The following is a 7,417-nucleotide window of genomic DNA, read 5'->3' on the forward strand; positions in this document are numbered from 1 at the left end:
AAAATAATGGGTGTTATAATACAGAATCACTTGCTCTCTCTCTGCAGTGATGTGGGATTAGATGCAAACCTCAAGGGAGTGAGTGCCTACTAGAAAGGCAGAGCACCTCGTGTTGACTGAAGCACTCCTGAACACAGAATCTCCAGTAACCTATGAGACCTGCCACAAACTAACCCAAGAGTAATAACCAAGAGCACTAAAATAGAGTACTAATCCAAGAGTACAGCCAGGTATACCTCCAAACCAGACAATCATGTGATAAAGTAGTCTGTAAACAAATATGCCAGAATGTATACAATTTTAATATCAAAGAAAATAAAAACTAGACATCCAGTTTATGTTTGAGGATAGAGGTTTTTAGGCTGAAGAAAACTCCAGTCTAAAGACCTATAATTAGTTGTTTTCATTTCATCAAAATTATAGAACACTCAGATGCTACATGTTCTTCCAAAACTTATTTGTGTTTTACACAAATTTATCCTGATGTATGATGCCTGGAATTGTGTCCTGTGAACCATCTTTCTTAGTGTGGTAGCTACTTCAAATCTATTCAGTGTGCATTGATGTATTCCTTTTTACTGAGTAGCAAGACTGGGTGAATGGTTAATTGAGAAAAAAAAATGTTATCGTCTCCATGACATAGAGATACCATTTATACACGAAAGGCAAACAGTAATATCGTTTGTGTTTAAAAGAAATAAAAAGTGAATAAACATATTTGTATTGTAGGTCATTTGCTCCTTAAACAGAAACACTTCAGTTGTCTTTACAATGTCTAGTTATTTAAATTATTTTTTGATGTGGCAAAGGCCTTGGAATTAATCAGCCCCATCTGCATACACAAAAGACATGACACAGGGAACAAAAAAATGTCTGAGGACAAAGCTAAGCTTCCTTTCACAGGCAATGGGGGAAATTAGTGTCAGCACTAGGTTGAAGACATAAAGAGATTCAAAATTAAAAATCCTTTGAACGCTTCCAACAAGATTCCTATAATCAGCTGAAAGATAAGTAATGATCAAAGCCCTTTAAAACAGTATTGTTCATTCCATTAGAACTGTTTAAATGTACCCTACTATTCATCAGAAATTATACAAGATTACTGCAGAAGCTATGCTATTGTTCCAACATGGCACCCAGATGTTCTCAGGATGGCCTTCCCCCTGCACCGTGAGGTTAAAAGCCAGGGTACAAAACCAGCTGCAGTCAGAAACCATAATTACCAGGAACATCCCACCCAATAGGTGCTCAATGGCTCTGACAAATTGATTTATCCTGCAAAGTGGACCCAACCTGGAGTTTGGGAGACTGGGAAAACTGATGGCTATTAAGTTTGCATAAATTTTACAAACAACCCCTTCCAAAGCCATCCCTGACTGACTCTATGCTATGTTAACTTCCTTAAGATTTCCTTTTCTATCCATGTGTGTTAACCCGGCTCCACTGTGATGGGTGCTAAGAGATAAGCCTGTTCTACACACCTCATTACCACAGTTATTTCATGCAATCACCCAGGGTTTTACCCGTGTGCTACATTGGGATCCGAGGACACTCCTAAGAAAGAGCCCCAAGTAATGGATGTTTGACAGATTTACGAACTCCTTTACTTCTCTTTCTTGACTCATTGTGAGATGTTAATAATAATATTGCTCTCACTTTTGATAACATATTGGAAGAGACACCTCGTTCCCTTTTGAAGCAATCATGGCTGATAATCACACAGTCATGAAGAGGGGAGGAAATGAATTGTGTTTTAGAAATAGATTTCTGACAGTCATTGGAAAAAGTAAATAGAATTATTTCGCTGTCATATTCTAAACAAAGATCACAAACGGAACTGGGCTCAATGACACACACACAGATTAGAAGTAAAACTCTGGAGAGTTTTAAATGGTAAGTGAACCAAATCCACACCACATAAGCATAGATTCGAATCAAGAGCTTCAGTTTCCCTGAAAAACAACTTGTCTGCTTCTGAGAAATAGAAAATTGGAATTTTGTCATGTTAGAACTCTAAAGGATTCACAATAGTTCCTGTAGATGTGCCAACCCCATCGCACTGACAATGATTAACTTACATTTTTTAAGGGAAGCTATGTCTACTTTCAATTTCAGTTTTTATTTAGAACAGGAACAAAGCCCAGCATCGTAGACTGATATTCTAATAAGTGGTGGTAATTTTATGGGACACAGCTGAACACAGAGCCACACAACAACAATTTAGTGTCACCTTAGACTTTCTTAAGGTGGCAGCTTATGGATTTCCTTGTACTGGGATCCTATTACTCAAATACAGTCTAAACTCAATCAATATCCGCACCACCGTCATCCCCAAAATAAGAATGCATTAAACGAAAGATGAACTGATAATTTCTCCCAATAGGTATAAAAATAGCCTACTGAAATGATATATGTATTATCCCATGCTATGGAAAATGGAGATGTTTGCAGTTATGGGCTTGCCTTGAACTTCTGGAAATGTTTTTCTGAGGTTTTATTGGTTATAGACTGCTCATTACAACAATAACAACAATAAATGCCTTAGCCATGACTTCTGCTAATCATTCCTTCCCATCCTCACATAGGAAGAGGAGGGAAACTGTAGGACTGTATCTTTGATGTTGTTCTTTATTCCAATATACCAGATGCATTAGTCATTATTAGGGTTTCTGAACCTTTATGAGGACAGTGATTCTAATCATCATAACTTGCACTTACTAAGTACTGGCAAAATGTTGCTAACCACTTCTGAAACATAATTTCTTCTATGGACACAAATGCTTTAGAAAATCAGAATCTCTAGAGGTGCCGCCCTCACATTAACCAGATGCTTTCAATTAATGCTGTGATTTGAAAACAACTGGAAATAAAAGATCATTAATCTCCAGCCAATTTCTCAAAGCATGGAGATGAGATTCATTTGCAAACAGAAGGGTTCATAGGCCTCTGGGAAATCCTAGAGCATCCTCCTGATCCACCAACGCTCTTTGTTATAGAAACAATTCCACATATATCTAGGGAAAGCTCTTTTCATCACTGACCCCCAATCTTCTGTCCCAAGTACTTAAGAAACTCCCAAGATATATTGGAACCATAATAAATTATTGTACTTGTTGGAATCTACCTTTTAATAACCTTGTCATATCTGGAGATGTTTGGGGACAGACAGGGGGTCATCTCAAACTTTAATGTTTCTTTGTAGTGGACAGGAAGAAAAAAATGTCGTCTAATTTAATCAAGTTTCCTGGTACTCAAATACATATCAAATGTTATTGATATATAAAATATTAAAACTAGAGGATTCTAACATAACATGCTGTCTTCATGTTCCGGGACCTACTTCACTTACTTTCATAAAATGCTTGTCTAGGAGCTGTTTATGTTTCTGAATGTGGTAGAATTTAACATATACAAATTCAATGAACATTGAGTGAAGAGTGTTGGTGAGGAGAACAGCAGGACACCTGTTTTAGACTCTGAATAAGTGTCCAGATTGTTTAGTGATATAAACTATATTAAATTATTTTGGCTTTAGAAAACATGTTGCAATAAACAAATGTAATATATCAGCTTCATGGAATTTCTTGAATTTAAATAATTTAATATCTACAAAGAGTCAGTTAATGAGTTATCTCAGAAGATGGGTTAAGACTTTGTTAGACATGATGAGCTGTAGATAGTGTCTGGTGTATAAAGTATTTACCCCAAGAATGACTGCATGAGACAGATTTTTAGAAGATTCCACAAAATGAGCATTTTTGTTTTATTGTGTTGCCTTTTTTCATGAGAAGCATAAGTCATGTCTAGCTTTTATGTCTCCCCAAATAAATCAACTTTGAACAAAAGTTAAATATTAACTCAGATATGAACCTAAATAATGAAAATATAACAAAACCAAGACCTTTCATATATCATACAAAATAAGCTGGGGAGCGATAACTGGAAAAAATGCTCTTTAAATGAGAATCAGCTTCATAAAATGGCTAAGAAATGTTAAGGGTTAATGGATACTAACTTTCTCTCTCTTTTTTTTTTTTTTTTTTTTTTTTGGTTTTTGGTACACCTGGTTACAATCAGGGGTTACTCCTGGCTCTGCACTCTGAAATCACTTCTGGCTTGGAGAACCATATGGGATGCTGGGGGATTCAATGGAGGTTCTGGGTCAGCAGTGTGCAAGGCAAACACTCTATTGCTGTGCTATCGCTCCAGCCTCATACTAACTTTTTCAAGACACTCTTCCATGAATGGCATTGACAAAACCATAAACAAATTGTTATTTTGCATGAAGTAAGGAATACTTTTCAATAAAAGTGATTTATTTTTACCGGAGAAGTCATAGGCAATATAAAGTGATCTGGATTTTATTATATGTGAGGATGGGATTTATTCAAGCTCTGAATTAATTAATTAATTAATTAATTTACAGGGGGAACACCCAGTGGTGCTCTGAGGTTACTCCAGGCTCTACACTCAGAAAATTCTCCTGACTTGGGGGAATCATATGGGATGCCCAAAATCAAACCTTATATGGTCTGGGTCAGTAGTTTGCAAGGCAAACGCCCTACCACTGTGCTCCTCCACTCCAAGCTCTGGAATTTTGATTTTATGTTGTTACCAGTATACGTAGGAAATATTCATAAGAGATTATGGTTATAGTCAAATGACACACAAGGGTTAAGAGTCTTGACTTGAACACATTTGTCTCTAGTTTGATCTCCAACACCTCAAATGCTGTCTGAAAACCAGCAATAGTGATTTCAATCACAGACTGAGGAGTAATCCCTGGATACTGTGGGCATGGCCTAAAAACAAATAAGAAACACATTCAAAAAAGGACATTTTCATGCAAAGAATAGGATCCATTCAGATTCACTAAAGCTTTTATTATTAAAAAAAATAGCTACTATACTTACCTGGCAGGGGAGATGCTATGATCAAGAAGGTGGTTTCCCCAGGGCGATGCTCATCCATTGCACTTCGGGAGTGCTGACCCCTGCGATTTTCCCAAATGTGGGAAACTCGACTCCATAATTTGTGGTATTGGGGGACTGTGTTCCGGCTCTCCCTGTAAAAAAAAAAAAAGCTACTAGATAGTTATTTCATCATCAGATTTTCACTTAACTATTTCAAATGCCTGCCATCTTTGCATGTAGTTAGGATTAGTTTAATACATTTAAAATGAGAAGGGAGAGAGAGAGAGAAAGAGAGACAGAGAAGTTCAGCCTGAACTTGCTTTGCTCACTATAGATTTGTTTTTCAATGCTTTCTAGCCAGCCTCCCCTTATTTACCTTGATGTGGGTCTGTATTAGAATATATTCCATAGTAGCATTAACTTAGTGGCATAATTTTTTTATGCCTTTGACTGTCAAATTTATCGCTTGCTGGCAACATGCAAGTTTCCACGCAAGCATAGTGTTCCATAGTTCCTGATAATACAACTTGAATTTTCTCTCTAGAATCTTCTTTGGAAAAGATAACTAAGGAGGAGGATAATGAGGACTTTTGATCCCAGAATGAAGTCACGGCTTGAGGATTCGCGGGTGGTTCCAACCACACCTAGGGAAGGCAAGCCCCATCCCATACCTTCTGCCTGCCTGCAATTTGGGGACTTAATTTTCTGAGGAACAAGAAACATCTGTCTTTGCCAGCCTCTTCACAGCCTCCAATTCTCCAGACAGATGTTTCCCAAACCACGTTGTCTGTGAACATTTAAAGGAATACTCGATTTGCATAAACTCTGGGAATTCCAAGTTCCCTGCTTGCCATACTGTTGTATTTTTTTTAAATCAATATTTTTTTGTTCTGTACCCATCATTTTGTTTGACTCCTCATAAAGCAGACATTGTGTGCACACATCTGTGAAATCTGGGCTGCATTTATTACAGTTCTCTTCTTCCAGAAACAGGAAGGATTAATTACCACAGACCAGCTCTAGGAGCGCCCCGTGTTTCTGAACACACAAAATTAATTCAGAGTTGACAAAACTCTTTCAGACACAGCCTGCTTCCTGCTGATGACGCTTTATTAGCATATTCTTCCCAGAAAAAAAAATGCCTCCTAGACCCTTTCTACCTCTCCTCTGAGTTTCATTTGTAAAGCACTGAGTGACAGGCAGCAAAATGGCTTGAATATATCCAAGGCAAGTTGCGAGCATCCTCGCGATAGAAGCACTTTGGAGCCTTTGTTTGAGCACATTAAAGTCAGAGAAGGTCCATGTACCGTAGACAGTGTGGGGCAGGAGGGTGTTCTCGGGAAGACAAAACAGCAGGTGATAAATGACACGCAATAACAGTGAGATTTTACCACAGACTAAATTAACTACTGGAGTGAAATGTTCGCAGCTCTAAGGCTATATTAACAGTGAATTTATAATTAGGCGATTATCATTCTTTTTAGTGTTGGAGGAAGTCTATATGTAAAAACGAGGAAGACAGCTTGATTTGACTCTGGAGACACTCTGCTGGAAATGGCTGGAAAACACGAGAGAAATAATTCTGCTTTCGAGCCTTAGAAAATCATTTGTTAAAAAATGGGAAGTGTTTGGGAGTGATTTTGATTGCTGGAGATCTTTGATGCACATGCATTCACACACACACACACACACACACACACACACACACTTAAAATTGCAATCTCTGTGAATAAACTACCAGGAGGTTCAATTCTTCCAAATACAATCTGCTCAACTATTCTTCAAGTTTACCAGACTAGACATTGATTACTGGCATGAGAAAAGTGTTAAGGTACACGCTCATTTGTCTTCTTTCCTTAGAGACAGTCTCCTGAAATATGCCATCATTTTATAAATCTTAAGAAATCTATCAGGAGGGGAGGGGGCAATAGAGTACAGCAGGTATGGCGTTTGTCTTGAACCTGGCTGACCCAGGTTCCATCTCCAGCATCCCAGATGGTCTTCGAAGCCTGCCAAAACTGATCCCTGAGCTCCCCCAGGTGTGGCCAAAATAAAGGAAAAAAAAAAGAAATTTATTTATGATCTTTTCACTTCTGTGACCTCATAGGAGCATTCCATGCAGGATTTTATCCATAAACAGCTGAACAGCTAAAATATGGTAATAGGAGATTTCAGAACCCAAGCCAGGCACAGAAAATGAACTGCTAAATTTATCAGTGACTGAATTTGGGTCAAATCATCACAAATCAACTGCTTCGTCAAATACTCTTTTCCACCATCACAATCAAAATAGAAAGTGACAATAATCCCTACACTTCTTCAAAAACCACCTTTTAGTCACATTAGTTTGTCTCCCAGACTAATACTTATGTCCAACAAAGAGTGATTCACTATTTCCTGCCTCCACAGAAAAATCTCTTCCTACAGAGGGAACAAATTCCACACGGTGCCAGGAGCACATATGGATGGCTGGTAGAATTCTCACCACGTAACATCTTATGCAC

General features: G+C 37.9%; 1 non-coding gene across 1 annotated transcript; it reads left to right on the forward strand.

The window, feature by feature from the left end:
- Window positions 1-4,905: 4,905 nt before the first annotated feature.
- LOC126016578 (U1 spliceosomal RNA) lies at window positions 4,906-5,069 on the forward strand. Its single transcript, XR_007498371.1, has one exon. It is a non-coding gene; the product is annotated as a U1 spliceosomal RNA (small nuclear RNA).
- Window positions 5,070-7,417: the final 2,348 nt, after the last annotated feature.

The sequence above is a fragment of the Suncus etruscus genome, chromosome 8, assembly GCF_024139225.1.
Source record: "Suncus etruscus isolate mSunEtr1 chromosome 8, mSunEtr1.pri.cur, whole genome shotgun sequence".
NCBI lineage: Eukaryota > Metazoa > Chordata > Mammalia > Eulipotyphla > Soricidae > Suncus > Suncus etruscus.